The following is a 17243-nucleotide window of genomic DNA, read 5'->3' as shown; positions in this document are numbered from 1 at the left end:
ATTTGATATTTTTAAAAATATAAGGGTGCGAGAAAAAAATCATGGACCTGAAAGAAGAATTTGCCAAAAGAAATCCCGAAGAGCTACTTGGACGGCCCAAAGTTAAAAGCCCACCCTTGTTGAAAAGAGGGAGCCATTATTAGATTCTTCAGTTTCCAATTGCATACTCAGTTTCTCACATCACACAAAATCATAATCAGTCCCTAACCCTAGTTTCCCTTTTCCTTTTCACACTCAGTTTTTTTACTGTTTATCTCTTATTCTTTCTGCTGATTCTTGTTTTCTGATTATTCTGTAACTTGTGTCTTTTCAGTTTTTATTGCGTCGTCGGCAATTTTTGCATTTTTTTTTCTCTTGATAAATGCGTGATATCTAAACAATAAGCCCATTATGTGAAGTGAAGTGATGTTCGGAGTAACATGAATTTGCTGCACTTCTATTGTATTAGTTTATTAATAATATTTGTTGGAGGCTTCTCTTTTATGCGTTTTCAGCTGCATAATTGTAACCTTAATCAGAACTGTTTTTTTGTGCTTAGAATGGAGTTTAACAGTGATAGCGGTTCAAATTGCTTGTTTTGTGGCCTAATGATGTTCAAATAGTTCGTTGATCGGCTACACGGTTTTGTTCATAGCCTCATCTCTCTCTCTCTCTCTCTCTCTCTCTCTCTCTCTCTCTATATATATATATATATATATATATATATTTATCTATCAATTTCTTATTCTGTGTGTGTGACTAATGCTATCTGCACTATACTACTCTCTCATCTGGAAGATGTATGTTGGTTGTGAATAAAACCAGTGGAAAAAGCCGTAGATGATTTCGTATTAAGCTATGAGATCTGAGGGCTCTGATTTTTGTTTTCTTTGAATTCTGCATTTCAATATTTCTTTTCTTTTATATTTTGATTTACTTATCGTGGGCTTTGCTTATTGTTTTTATTTTTGGTGAATGATGAAACATGCACTGTTCTCTGAGAAGTTTTAACCGCAACTTTTGATGGAAATACACAGCCTTGAAATCTTTTTCTGATACCCACAATATTAAAAGAGTGATTCATTGGTACATTTGCTTCTATTTCTTGTAGTTTTATTCCCTTCAACCACAAATGTGTTATTTTTTCCACATCTGCAGCCTTTTTAATTTTTTGTTTCTCTTTATTGTCTTTTAATATTTTCTTTTAGTATTATTTTATAATTTATATGGAACTAATTGGTTTTTTTCTATTCTCTGTATCATCCCTGAAAATCTCAACTACCATTTGTTGGTGTCAACATGTGCTTTATGCTGAAATTGTAAGTCCTTTGTGTGATATGATGCTCTTGGATTCATCTGTTTGTCTTCTCATTGCGCATAATCCTTGTTGAGAACTTCAAATTTCTGAGAATCATGACTGAAAAAACAAACCTTTCTGGAAAATAAGCATTGATTATTATAGTTGGAGTTATTGCCTGCAATCCTGCCCTATGATGTAGAAGTTGACTATTGCATTTCTTATCTTCATGGTTTGGTTCATTACTTGATCTGCAGCTCTCTCTTTTCTTCTGTTCCTTTCTGTGTATGTGTGCGTGTTAAGTTCTATGTTGGCATTGGGAAGTTGTAAGAGGTATATGAATTGAACTACTGAAAAAGCTGTTAGTGATCTTTTATTAAGCTATAAGATTTGAAGGCTTTGGATTCTTCCTCTTTTATTTGATTCTAACCGCTTGCCTAAAGAGTCCTAATGTGAAATAAATGTTTTTATAGTCAGGCAAAGAGCCCTCAAAATTTCTTTATTGTGATCCTATCCCCGTGACTGATGCCTTTGTTTGTTAAGGTGGGATGGCATTGGGTCTGATCTTGAAAACTTAGCTCTTATTTCTTGTCCAATCCTATAATTGGAAGTCCTGAAATAAAAGAATTTCTAGAGCTGTTTTCACATTTAAGGATTACATTTATATTGTCCGGAAATTACAATGCTCCGCTGTCTAAATTCTCTCCCATGTGTACCCAGATTTTGACACACTTGTGAGGCTATTAGCCTTAGCCTCTATCTTCTCTCTTGTGTAACATTGTTTTCTTTTAGCATTAAATTTCTGTTTTTATTTTTTCTGCTGTTGTCTGTGCTGTTTCTTTTAGAGTTGATCAATGATTATGCAAGCACTGGGCTAAACCTGTGTTCAGTTACGTTGTGAACACTCCAATCTTCTTCAGGGTTTTTTTCAGGACTTTTATTTCTTTTATTCTAGTATTTTGAAACTTCAAATAGGTGATCCCTGTAAATAGGAAAGTTTACATTAGTTTGTGTAGTCTATTAGTGCCCAGTGATGCTTATATAGACTATTGAGTAGCACCTGGTTTCTTTATAACTGGACCTGTACCACTGCATCTCTCTCTCTCTCTGTCTCTCTCTCTCTGTCTCTGTCTCTCTCTCTTTCTCTCTGGGCATGTGTGTGTGTGTGTGTATGTATATATATATGTATATATTTTGATGGTGCAAGAAGGCTGTATATGAAACCAGTGTCAATAGCTACAGATGATTTGACTTTTATTTAGTTTTAAGATCTGAGGGCACATCATTTTTCTCTCTGGTTATAAGTTCATTGCGTATTTCAACTAGTAGAGAACTGTATTATGGGTATTTTATTTTTCTCTCATTTCTCACCTTATTATATTTCTACTAGCAGCAACATGAGTGGTTGTCATTTCCATTTTGAGATATGGGCTCAGAAACATTTCTTAACACTTTTCTGTATTTGTGGATCTCACAAACTACGTGTTTGGTTCCAAATCCTGGATGTACTTCTATCATAATGTTTACTTTTTACAACAATTTAGACTGTCATTTGAAGTATAAATATTTAATCAATAGGTCTTCCCGAGTTGATACTCCTTCCAAGTCCCGCAGGACTTGGTATTTTTTTAGGATTGTCTGTTGACACCCTTTAGTAGTTGTATGTTGGAGATTTAATGATTGTTGAGTTTTGGATACTGCTTTTTATAAACTATTTCACGGTTTAATTTCGTTCACCTCCATGTTTTCATTTATTTTTAACCAAAATCAATTTTTAGTTATAATTCATGAAGTTAGATGTTCTTCATTTTACATTAAGAGTGGCCAACGTGTGAGGGAGGCTCTTAGCCATAGTTTCTATTTTCTGTCTTGTGCTGTATTGTTTCACTATTATCTCTCAATGTAAACCAACTTGTAAATGTTTTTGACACATGATTTTTTCTTCAATTGCATGATTTGTGGTCTTGTGACTATCAATTGTGTACAATTGCATAAACCTTATGTTTGATCTAAGTTTTCTATTAACATGATTGGAGTTCTACTTTTTAATTTGATCTTATGATTTGGAAGATCGGGTGTATTTGATGTACACAGGAACTCGAGTAATTGCTTTAATTGTTACTGGATCACAATTGTGTCGGAACCGCTACGAGATGATGAATTATTTTTAAAATAAGAATCACTTCCATAATTTATTAAAGAATAGTATAGAAACTACAGCGAACTGTTTAAAAGGATAATGATCTTTTCAAATTAAATTCGAGTGCAAGAATCGATTTTGCGTAAAAGAATGTAATTTTTAGAATATTGATTGATTCAATATTTTTCAAAGGAAAATGTTAATGGGATATTTATTTGGATCTAATAAGGATTAAATTATTTCTACATATTTCATTCATAGTAAAAAAAATTGTTCTTTGACATTTCTTCAATTATACTTTATTATTAACACATTGAATCGTGAACTTTTCTTATATATTTAAAGACAAGATGTTTTGGATAATTATATTTTATATTTTATATTTTAAAAAAATTAATTACTAATTAAATTTGAGATTTAAAATAAATTGAGACTTAATATGATAATAAAATTTTAAAATTATTATATAAAAGAATATATTAAATATATATATTCAAACTTTTTAAAATCTTTAAATTTATCATATAAATAAAGAGATTTATAACTTCTTTTATTTTTGCGTATTTTGTTTCCTTTTTTATTTTTATATTAAGAGAAACAACAACAATTGGGATTAAGTACCATGACTAACAAATATGCTTTAGAGGCATTACATCGATTAGGAGGAGGTTTTTTTCTAGGTATTGTTTAAAAGGGTACAAAGGCATAAATTATTTCTACATATAAGTCTCCTTTATAAAGTAGTACAAAGGTATTGTATTTACAACAAAACATGCAATCATTACTAGATCATGATTTTGTAGAATATCTCATGCGCATGGGAGATGAGATTGAACCTACAATTCTTGATGATATGGTGAAAATACTCCATGAACTAGTAATAAATGAGAAGGAAATATTTTAATATACTAACTTAAACAAAAAAAAACATTTCCCGAATTGTAATTTCATACATGGCATGCATCTTATACGGTCTAGAGAGCTATATTGACTAAAATATGATAACCTCAATAACATGATTACCGGTCATTTTCCAGGAGAACAACATAATTTATTGTCATTTGATAAGTTGAAGGACACACATAATATATACCAACAAGAGTACATGCACTCCATTGCTCCAAGTGTCTCCATCCCATATTTTAAAGTTTAAAAGTGGTGCACCATTAATCTTGTTACAAAACATAGACCCTTAATCTAGATTATGTAATGGGACGAGATTATTGTTTTGTGGGTTCTACATGAACATGTTAGATGTTGAAATCTTGATAGGTCATCATCATATTGGGAAAAAATCTTTCTTACCAAGAATTAAACATAAAATACATGTCTCTCATTTATGCTTATTAGGAAACAATTTCATGTAAAACTAAGTTTTGTCATTACTATAAATAAATCACAGGGTCAAACTATACTCAATGTTGGAATTCACCTTTCATGACACGTTTTTAGTCATAGTCAATTATATGTTGCATTTGTCAAGAGGTGTTTCTCAAACTTCAACAAAAAAGTCTTATTAAAGAAGGACACCATGAAAGAGAAAATGAAAATTTTACCAAAAAATGTTGTTTATAAAGATATTTTGTTATTTCAAAAACAGGTATTGTCCTTTATATTTATGTGTGACACATAAACATAAGTATATGTTAATATTCTACTTAATTAGACATCATTTTAATAAACACGATTTGTTATGATATATTAAAGGTAACATAAAATATAAGAAGACTTTATGGTTCAATGAAGATATTGACACAAAACATTCATACATTTGTTTACACAAATAGGTAATTGTCAATATATGTATTTTGCATATATGTGTATTTTGCAATTTATTCATAATTGACATTCTTTCTTAGGAAATTGAATTTGTAAAATAATGGAACACTTGGAATGATGTTCAATCACTCGCATTGGTTAAGCTAATTGATGCCAATGTATAATGATTTTACATTGTGATGATGATAATGACATTTTTTATTCATATGGATCACATTCTTCAATTTAGGTTCATCGTTTGCAAATTTATGGATGATATATTCTATACAAAATTACGAAGGCTCTTTCAAAGGTAAACTATGTTATCTACTTAAGGTAAACTATGTTTTCTACTTAAGTAATAAACATAAATATATGTAAATAATAAAAATAAAAAAATTATATATATATAATGAAAGGTATGGATGGAACAACAAATTTTGTGCCCATTTATACCACCTCAATTTTTTCAGTTTGTATTCATGTGTGAATATTTCTTTTATAGATGATCTCATTCTTTCATGTACAACTCTTTTTGTCTTTAAAAAAGAAAACCCTGCATAATCCACGTGAGGAGGCATAATACTCCATCCATTTCTTTTGTTCCTGTAATCATGATCTCATTCATTCATGTACAATTCTCTCAATCTTTAAAAAAGAAAACCCCGCATAATCCACATGAGGAGGCATAATACTCCATCCATTTATTTTCTTCCTATAGTCATGGACAAACACTATCGAAAGTGTGATACAATATTAACTTTAAGGATGACGTAAACTTTCATTTTGTATTAAAGTCTATTCTAATTAGGATATTGTTAAATCATCCATAAATGTATGAAGGTGTATTGATCGTTCCATATTGACTAAAGATAAGATCAATTTGTAGTATATAAGTAGGGACAATTGTCATCTTAAAAGTTAGTTTTGTGAGGATGAATTGTTGTAAATTTGAACAAAATATCGCAAAAGATATCACCTTTTAAAACGAAGATGCATAACGAACGCGAATATCGTAAATAGAGTGTCGTTGTTGCGTTTTCTTTGGCGACCTCCCTGCATCAGTCCTGATCTTCTTGGAGAGATTCTCGGACACGAGATCCTCCTCCACAAGTATCGATCTCCCTAGCTGGATCTCAACATGCAAGATTCTGACTTCTAGGATGTTCTCCTCGGAAAGTTGTGCTACTAGAAAGGGAAGTGGTGCCACTAAAATCGGTTTTGGAGTTGCAATAGTTTTTGGGATGTTGCACATTCCCACTCTATAAATAGGGGTTTCCTACGCCTCTTCACACACATCTCTTTCACGAATTCTTCACTCCTTTTCACTTCTTCATTCTTTCTATCTTTATATATTTTCGGTATCCTAGTTTTTCACTCTTAAGAGTTTACTTGCTAGTTTTGATATCCTCAGTATTATCTGAGAAGTTTATGTTGTATCTTGGGGGACTTGAACAACACACCACGGATAAGTCCTTAAAGACATTGATCATCCACACCTTAGGAAATTAACTTTGTTCATGTTTTCAGTTTTTATTTACTACAATCGTAAGGGCTTATGACTGACGGTATGGACATCAACAACAACTTTACAACGGAGACCTCAAACGATGTTTATGCAACTCAAACCATCTTTGCAAAACCCTTTTCAGATGTTTGAAAATGAAAGTCTTCATCGGTTAGAACTTCTAACACTGGCAAGAACATGTGTTTACTCTGTTGGACATGTATGGAGTTGTTTTTGCTGTTACAACTTCAAAACCCGACTCCAACACGTCTACGAAACAAATTGAAGATTGGAATCATGCAAATAAGGTATGTCATCACACCTTACTTAATGTGTTATTTTACTATTTGTTTTATGTGTATTGCTCCTACAAGGAAGAAAAATATATTTGGAATTCCCTTATTCTCAAATATACTATTGAAGATGTCGTAAGACAAATGTTCGTTATCGGAAACTACTATTATTAAGAGATGATCAAAGTCAAGGACATCAAGATTCAAATCAACGAATACCACAAACTGCTTAAAAATATGAAAGCATAGAACTTAGTTTTTCTTGATGAATTTGTTTTTTAATTGTTGAACAAAAATCTTTCGCAATCTTGGATTGACTACAAACAACAGTTGAAGCAAATAAACAAACAAATGTCATTGTCTGATCTGATCACACATATCACTATTGAAGACACCAACAGAAAGGAGTGTGCTACTGCAAGGGCTAAAGTGTTTTTTTCCTAGGCAAACATGGTAGAAGACAAACCAACCCCAAAAAGGTATGAGAAAAAACTTAATCACAAGAAGAAAAATAATAATAAAATTTCTCGTTCTAATGGAACTAACCTAATGTAGTCCAGTGGCCCGCCATGATAGCCCCACCTCAAAGAAGAAAGGAAATTGTTTTGTCTGTGGAAAGCCAGGTCATCATGCACCTAAGTGCAGACGTAGGGTAAAAAATGAGAATCCTTCTAAGGCAAATATAGTCGAAGGGGATGATGCCATTGTTGCGGTCGTTTCACTACCTTGTGGCCAATGTGAGTATATAGGTGGTAAACTCTAGGGCTACCAGACACATATGTGCAAACTCAGTATGTCCAAATAATAACCCGACTCCAGCACGTCTACGAAACAAATTGAAGATTGGACTTATGCGAATAAGGTATGTTGTCACACCTTACTTAGTGTGTTATTTTACTATTTTTTTTAAGTGTATTGCTCCTACAAGGAAGACAAATATATTTGGGATTCCATTATTCTCAAATATATTATCGAAGATGTCATAAGACAAATGTTCATTATCGAAAACTACTATTGTTAAGAGATGATCAAAGTCAAGGACATCAAGATTCAAATCAACGAATACCACAAGTTGCTTGTAGATATCAAAGCATAAAACATAACTTTGCTTGATGAATTTGTTTATGAACTGTTGATTGAAAAACTTTCTTAATCTTGGACTGACTACAAACAACAATTGAAGCACACAAACAAACAAATGTCATTGTCTGATCTGATCACACATATCATTATTGAAGACACCAATAGAAAGGAGTGTGATACTGTAAGGGTTAAAGTGTTTTTTGCCAAGGCAAACATGGTAGAAGACAAACCAACTCTAAAAAAGTATGAGAAAAAACTTAATCACAAGAAGAAAAATAATAATAAATTTTCTCGTTCTAATGGAACCAACCTGATGTAGTCCAATGGCCCACCATCATAGCCCCAACTTCAAGAAGAAAGGAAATTGTTTTATGTGTGGAAGGTCGGGTCATCATGCACCTAAGTGCAGACGTAGGGTAAAAAACGAGAATCCTTCTAAGGAAAATATAGTCGAAGGAGATGATACCATTTTTGCGGTCGTTTCACTAGTAAACCTTGTGGCCAATGTGAGTATATGTGTGGTAAATTCTAGGGCTACCAAACACATATGTGCAAACTCAATCTGTTGAAATAATTGGGAGTTTATTGCATTTAAAGGACTTTTTCTAAAACAAGCATTGTTTATGCAGTAAGTAGACTAAGTAAGTACACTCAATGTCGTAGTCATGATCATTGAGATGCACTTGCAAAAGCCATGAAATATTTAAGAGGTACAACGGATTATACCGTTGAATATAATGGATTTCTGATGACTTTTTATGGAAAATGCACCGCGTTGTTAGAAGTAATAATGTATCCCTAAGGACAGATATCGAATCCATAAGGAACAATTGAATATTCAAGTACAAGATTCTCTAAATATAAAACATAATAATAAAAGTTTGATGGAATTTGTTGTGGTGGCAATGATTAACAAGAAAACAAGGAAAAAAGTTGTTGCTTCAATTGGAAAAATAGGGATAGGGTTTCATCTTTCTCACTCTTTTGTATTTTGATTAATCATGATAATATGGTGTCATGTGATTGATACTGATACTGATGCATGTATAAAAATCATTTATATTGATTCATTGCATATAAAATGATTAAAATGCTTCTTAAATATTGATTTCTCTCATATTTATAAAATAACTTAGAATCAATACCAGACATTGATAGCAATTAACATTTCAGGTCTATTCCTAGCACTCAAATATGTTAAGTATTATTGTTTAGGTCAGAACCATAAAAATACTTTCTAGTCAAATTTAAGATTCTAGATCAATAACTAGAAGCAAAACAATAATACCAATAATCAATCAAGAACATAATATTATGCTTATATATCACCTCAATATATAAGAGTTTGAACAAATTACTCTCAATATCAAAGGGTAAAATTAGCCACACATCTTCTAACACCTGTTATTCTCCCAATTGAGTTACAAGTCACTCAATAGTGTTTTCCTCTCAATCTTGCATAGTAGGGTTGTGCCTCAAGCCTCTTATTTAACCTAATTTGCTTAGGCGCTAATGGACCTGCTTGGGCAAATAAAACGTAAAAAAACCCAACGTTACTGGCGCTATCTCGCTCAAGCGAGATCCACTAGTGGCATCTTGACTTTTTACGAATTTGGGAAACTTTGGTGAGTGTTGATGCATTCCAACTTTCTCTTTTTAGCTTTGTATATTTTCCTTTTGTCCAATCATCTCCATTCTCCCATAAAATCCTGAAATTTACACCAAATTTGGGAATAAATCGTTCCTATTCAATTATAAATCACAAAAATATGTAAAAAGGTATAACTTTATAAATTAGGGGTTATTTTATACTTATTTTAGAAATTAATACTCATAAGTGCTTATATTTTAATATAATATATTATTGAAATTTGGCACTTATCAATTTCCCACTGTACTAAAAGGGTACAATGATGTTAATTGGATCTACGATTCAAATGAGACAAAAAAAATCTACTACTGGTTATGTGTTTACACTTGGGGTGGTGCAGTTATATGGAGATCAATCAGAAAAACAATTATTGCAAGATCAACAATGAAATATGAGTTTGTTGCTCTTGAAATGATTGATAGTGAAAGTGAGTGGTTTAAAAATTCTTAGCAAACATTCCATTAGGAATGAAACCAACCACATCTATATTAATGCATTGTGTACTATGATTGATAACTGCTAGCACACACTAAGTGTTTTGGTTCATATATCTTGCTATACCAATTATACTGTATATAAAGTTCACCAGTCTAGGAATGGTTCATATAGGTTGCTATAATAGCGACACATTGCATCTTATATAAACCCATTATTTTCTTCTTTCTTTTTAACTTACATCTTTTGCAATATATGAGGATTGTTGTAAATTTGAACGAGATTTCGCAAAAGATATCACCTTTTAAAGGGAAGATGCACAATGAATGAAAATATTGCAAATAAAGTGTCGTTCTATTGCTGTATTTTTCTAACAACCTCCTTGCAACTGTCTTGATATTTTTGGAGCGCTTCTCGGACGCGAGATCCTCCTCCACAAGTCACGATCTCCCTAGTTGAATATTCGCACGCAAGACTTTGGTTTTCACGATTTCCTTCGTTCTCTTTGGGAAGTTGTACTGCTGGGAAGGGGAACAATGCCACTAAAATCGGTTTTGGAGTTGCGGTAGTTTTGAGTTGTTGCATTTTCCCACACTATAATTAGGGGTTTCCTACGCCTCTTCACACACACCTTCATTATCTCACGAATACTTCAATCCTTTTCACTTCTTCATTATTTCTCTCTTTTTATATTATTAGTACCTTGGGTTTTTACTCTAAGAGTTTACTTGTTAGTTATGAGATCCTCGATATTGTCCGTGAAGTTCCTGTTTTATTTTGGGGGACTTGCATAATACACTACAGATAAGTCCTTATGAATGGTGATCATCCATGCCTAAGGAAATTTACCTTGTTTGTGTTTTCAGCCTTTATTCATTATATGAATTAGGGTTAAAGTTACTTTTTAATATGTTTAGACAATTCAAAATATACATAGACAGTTAGTCTCGTAGGACCATCTTTTACATTCTAGACCGTCAGATGATGGCTTGGTAAGACCTTTCGATGATGAAGTTTGTTATGTGTTTTTGATCCTTTATAATTTTTTTTTGCGTCAATACTTTGTAATTAAATCTTATTAATAACAAAAGTTTTCCAACTATTCTTTCCCTGTTATCTTCTTTCACTCTCCTTTCCCTTTTTATGACGATATTAGATTATATCCTTGTTTGGTGTAAGACTATATATTTGTAGATGATCTGTTAACAATCCAAGAGTGAGTGACATGATAGACTCAATAAGCTTCACTAGAATGCAATCTCATACTATACTAAGATGTGAGTTTAAGCTAACTCATTCTGAATTATAGAATTCATAAGATATTTTGTAATACCTTTCGAACTTTATACTTTGAAATACAAAATTATATTTGGATTAGAGTTCTAAATGTCTACGGATTATACAATTGAAAAAAAAAAAAAAACACAGCATGAAGGGTAATTTTAGAATTAAAAGAATAATGGTGGTACAGGAAGAAAGTATGGAGGTGAAGGAAGAAAATGACTAACAAGCCAATACAAGAACTGCTTGACGGGCCCAAAGATAAAAAGCCCACGAAAGAGAGGGAAAGAAACCGATCGGCAGTTTCCACTATTTATGCTCACATCTCTCATAACCAATTCTCACAACTTAAACCCTAATACCATTTTCTGTTTCCACTCGCTCCATACATTCTGCATCCGTTTGCGATTGAAACTGAATGCGTCGAACATTGTTTTCTGATTGTTGAGAATTTCCGTTTTCGTCCTTTTTTTTGCATTTTATTCGTCATTCTTTTGTGTGTTTTTCATCTTTCTGTATTTTGACAATTGCATGAAGTTTTGAATGTTGAAGTCCTTTGTATGCTACGATGTTTCGAGTAAATTTTATTTCCCTCTTGTTGCCTAGTATTCTATTCGTAATTCTTTTATTTTGTTCGTGTTTTTTTTCTTTGTTTTCAACCTAATCTTTCAACCTATAATTTTTTCTTAAAAAATTTACCATGAAAATAAAGTTCAATAGTGAGCAACTTGCTTGTTATCTTGCCCAGTGATGCATAAATAGACTGTGAGCAGCTACACGGTTTCGTTCATATCCGGATCTGCATCTTTTCCCCTCTCCCCCTTCTCCGAGTATGTGTGTGTGTATATATATGTGTGTGTATGTGTGTGTGTGGGAAAATGCAAGAGGTTGTGAACGAATCGTGTGACAAAGGCTGTAGATGATTTGGAATTAAGCTATGAGATCTGAGGGCTTTTGCATTTTTTTTGTTTAATTTCTGTACTTCGTTGTTTATGAAAATTTTGCTTTATACATTTGGCTTTTACGATATTTTCTCATGTTTAGTTGAAGGATGATACGCACTGGGCTCTGAGCAGTATAAACTGCACTTTTGATGGAATTGCGCAGCCTAGAAAGCTTTATCTGACTACCAACATGTTAAAATGAGGGACTGATTGTTCAGCAGTTTCCGTTTCGTATGGTGTTATTCTTTTTAAACCCTAATGAGTTGTTCTTCGCTAATTAATTAATAATGTATACTTTGCCAGACTCCTTTTTTCGCTACCATTTATTATTTTTTTGGTTTGTGTTTATTTCATTTTGATGTATTTTGGTATTTTGGTTTTATACACTTAATGGACTTTCTTCTTATGTTCTTTGCCTAACTCATTTTCATCTTAATATTTGATGTTTTCTGTAAAAATATTTTTTGCATGACTATTGTACCTCAATGCTCTCACATTCTAAAGTTAGTTCAGGAGCTATTTGGTTCATTAACCCTTGTTTTCTACTTAAATTGATTTCTCAGTAATGACTGAAAAAAAGGGATTTCATCTTAATTCAATTGTTCGGAATGATATTTAGAGCTAATTGCCTGCATTCGTTCCCGATCGTTACAAATGAATTGTTGAATCTCTAACGTTTTGAATCAGAACCTGATGTGCATCTCTTTCACTTTTATTTTCTCTCACTTTCCCTTCCCGTTTGTGTATGTTTTTTTTCACCCATAGAAGTGTTGTGTTTGTGCTGTTTATTGGAACAGTAATGGATGGCGGATGTTGTTGATGCGTTTGTGAATGTCATAAAGTTTGTTGATGGTGTTTTTTTAGTAAGGAGATCTGAGGGCTTGTATTTTTCTTTCTTTATTTATATTTTAACATCTGGTATATATATTTTTTTGTGCGAAATCTCCTTGTATGTTGCTTTTTTTTCTTAAGTTCGGATTGTAATGGGTCTTTAGAATTTCTTAGTTATCTGCCTAAATTTTCTTGTGTAACAAGATTTAACTCATTACACTAGTTGATCTATTAATTTTTCTATACTTGGATTCTTTACACAGAGTAATAGAAGGTTGGCTACGAGAAGTTCACCAACAGGTGTTTTCATTTTTTTCTTTACATAGAAGCAATTTGAACTTTTATGCTGTTTCGTTTTCACATCTTTTTCACTTTTTTTAGTCCAAATGATCGACCCATCCTCTTCCAATTGAAGTTTAATAATTAATTTGCTTTCCTGTTACTCCCTGTATAAGAAGCAAATGTACAAGGCACTAACTTGTTTGCAGCCTGCATTCAAGGACAGAAATAGGAAGCAAATTGTACACAGCTCTATCATTAATTTAGCTCATCCTGCACCTTTTTTTTGTAAATTGTTTTCTGTATACAGATTTCCCCCTTCCCTCTGGTGCAATATGAATGGAAATTCACAGGCTAGAAAACTGTTATTTACATCTGTGTTGCGTAAGCATTCATCTGGTCTTAGATAATTCTGCCAAATATTCTGATTCATTTGCTTTTCGTATTGATTAGAATTATTGTTAACCTGTTTTTTACTACTTTAAATTGATAAGAATCGTGACTGATATCATCTTAAAATGACAACATTGCTATCGATTATGGAAAACTAATTTCCTCCAAATCTGCAATGATGGCCATGGCGGCTTTGTTGTTTTGCTCACAACTTGATTTGCATCACTTTCTCCTTCATCCTCTTGTAATTCTTTTATTAAATTTTTTTTTGGAAAGATGCAAGAAGCTCGTTTCACGCTAGTAGTTAATGTTTTAATGATGTATATAAGGTCTGAGGGATTTGGGAATCCAAATTTCTTATCAAAGTTTATATATATTATTTGTGGTTTTAGTAGTACTGTAAATAAGTCTACAACTAAAACAATATTTTGCTCATTTACATAAATTAAATAGCACAGTAAGTTGTCACTATGCAATTTATTGTTGCCCAATGATATAGGGACTATTAGTAAGCTGCCATCTGGTTTTCTTTATAACTGGACCTGCACCATTGCCTTTCTTTCTCTATCTCTCTCCACCTTTGTACATATCCTCTCGTTCCATTTATTTATTTGTTTTGGTGCAAGAAGGGCTGTAAATGAAACCATTGAGTAGATTATTTGATTTGCATTTAATTCTTTGATCCGAGAGCTCTGCAATTTGTTGTCGGATCCCATTTTCAACATTGTGGAATTTATGAATTTCAACTACTATTGAAATATGTTCCTTTTAAATTGCAGTCCTTCCTGTTCCTTTGGAAAAATAAAGCCTTATAGATAATTAGTGCAGTTTTCTGGTTTATTTTGTATTTATTTGTTTCTTTAAATTTGTTGCAAGCTCGCATAGCCTTTTGTCTTGTGCATATTTTTTAGTTAAGTTGGATGATGATCTGTATGGTAATAATGGAAACTAAATTATTAACTAAAATTAGGAATATAATTTTAAAACTAAAGTTTGAATTGTAGTTTTTAGTATAAGCAAGCTAGCTGGGGATTACTTGAACCAGTTAAATAAAATAATCTAAAACATATTTACAAGTTAAAAGTTAATCTAATCTAAAGGGATGATTATCAGAGGGTTTCGTGTTTTTATTTTGATAAGTGATCATTTATGAAAAACTTTTTAAAGTAGAAAATAATAATAATAAAGAATAATTCCAATTTTGGAGTTATGAAAAATTGAATACAGTCGTTTAAACAAAAGTAACAATAGGAATTTTCAAGATTTTTCATACATCTTCCCAATTTCCCCCCCAAAATAAATCCAAATTTAAAGTAAAGTTTCCAGTTCCCATTGTGGCAATTGATCCGTAATCCTGGTGTTGTCTTAGGCTCGTATAAAATTGCTTTCTACACTGATGAATTTATGATCTCAAATAATTTTGCAATTTCCAAATTTCTTTTTAATTCTACCATTAAAATTCGGAATTAAAAAATATATTTCAGAAAAGATAATTTATAATATATTTTTGTCTTCTGGAAATGAAAATTCAAAACACTAATAAAAAATCAAAATTTTATTCTAGAAAAATAATAATGGAATAGAAAAAATACATTTTAAAAAACAAAATATGAAAATATTCCAGAAAAAGAATTTTAAAATCTATTTTTTTTCAGAAGCTTAAATAAAAATTGTATTCTGAAAGATCAAATTTGTATTACATTTTGAGCTGTAGCCCATACCTATTTAAAAACTGCAGAGGGCATTTTGGTCATAAAATTGTATTTTTGAAATATCAAATGAGAAATGTGTGTATACGAATCAAAATAAGGGTCCTAAAACAAGTGAAATGAAAGCGTACCGTACACATTCTGAATTGTGTCTGGTATTGGACTAGAGTGCCATGAAATTGGGCCTCAGAGCCCATGTGTGTTAGGGCACCTAAAGGTTATCCTGTTGAGTATGCTTTCAGTTGTGATTAGATTCTCGTGATGGAAAGCTGTTACAAGAGGTAAGCTATAAAAGGGGCTTGAGACCCCAGGTAAAGGTACGCTGTTCCTAAGACTGTCTGTTTCAAGAGCAACGTTCCAGTGCAACAAGATGCAAAACCGATTCTAAAAGAGACAGCTAGAGTTTGTCATCAGAGTCAACCGACGAGCAGGTCAACCAACAAGAACATTTGGCGCCCACCGTTGGGGCTCGATAAAACTAGATCCCACTCGCAGTCGTGCTCGAGTTCCTAGACGTGATGATGAATATAAGGCAAGACCCATTAGGATCTGAAGGGAATGACAACCCCATCATACAACAACTTATGGAAACTGTGAGTGCTCTCCAGGAGGCAATGGCAACATCCAAGGCTGAGCAGGAGAGACTCATGGCGGAAGTCCGAGTTGAGCAAGTGCTCACGAAGACCAAGTGATGGCGGAAATAGACGCGTCTCGAGCAAGCAACGACGAGTTACACATGACTAATGAGGAATTGCGTAGGAGTCTACAACAATTTGATGAACGTTATGCGGGAGAGCGAGGCCCGACTACTCAACTAAGGACTTGTCCTAGACCATTTTCGCAGGCGATTATGCACGTTGTCATACCAGCCAATTTCATAACGCCCAAGATTGTTTTTACAGGAGTAGAAGACCCCGAAATCCATCTTACAACATTCAATTCCCAGATAATGATCTCCGGAGGGACGAATGCTATGCATTGCAAGATGTTCATGGGAACGTTCTCAGGCATGACATTACAATGGTTTGTCGGCCTTCCTGATGGCCACATAACCTCTTTCGATCATTTTTCTGAATTGTTCAGGGAACAATTCATTATTAATCAGGCCCAACTGCTAGTCTTTTTCGACCTTTAAAGCATAAAGCAAAGACAGGGAGAGCCTTTGAAGGATTTTTTGAACAGATTCAGGTCGTTCGCAATGAAGCTCTAGACCCAGGTTGAGGCCTTGATGGTCCACGCCTTTGAATAGGGGGTCATTTCAGGACCATTCAGCGACTCGCTGATAAAAAAATCAAGCAAGTTCGTTTGGGGAGATACGACGATGAGCTGTCGCCCACATCGCCGCAAAGGTGGTCATATAAGTGAAACGCAGTAGCATGCACCCAGGGCAAGCCAAGCCCAAAGAAGGCATCCTAGCTTAGCCTCTGAGGGTCCATGAAGTCGCGATCGAGAAGAGGTCAGGCGCACGACGAGCACCCTACGCACCCAGGAAGAGACAACCCAGGATGAAGGCGAGAGATGATCTGCCCTTCCAGCCAAACCTGGAGCTGTTGGGTATGCCCGGAATGGCGGATAAGTTGAGGTTCCCCCCCAAAATCAGATAGGAACTTGGGGCCGTGCAAGGACATATGGTGCCAGTTCCACAAAGATTTCGGGCATGACG

The 17243-nt window shown here is 33.3% G+C and overlaps 2 non-coding genes across 2 annotated transcripts; both read left to right on the top strand.

Annotated features, from left to right (window-relative positions):
- The first annotated feature begins 950 nt into the window (after positions 1–950).
- LOC137838924 (small nucleolar RNA snoR118) lies at positions 951–1038 on the top strand. Its single transcript, XR_011085565.1, has one exon. It is a non-coding gene; the product is annotated as a small nucleolar RNA snoR118 (small nucleolar RNA).
- An 11430-nt stretch (positions 1039–12468) lies between these two features.
- LOC137838923 (small nucleolar RNA snoR118) lies at positions 12469–12553 on the top strand. Its single transcript, XR_011085564.1, has one exon. It is a non-coding gene; the product is annotated as a small nucleolar RNA snoR118 (small nucleolar RNA).
- Positions 12554–17243: the final 4690 nt, after the last annotated feature.

The sequence above is a fragment of the Phaseolus vulgaris genome, chromosome 4, assembly GCF_000499845.2.
Source record: "Phaseolus vulgaris cultivar G19833 chromosome 4, P. vulgaris v2.0, whole genome shotgun sequence".
NCBI lineage: Eukaryota > Viridiplantae > Streptophyta > Magnoliopsida > Fabales > Fabaceae > Phaseolus > Phaseolus vulgaris.
Note: the sequence above shows the minus strand (reverse complement) of the source record. Positions and strands in the feature narration are given on the sequence as shown.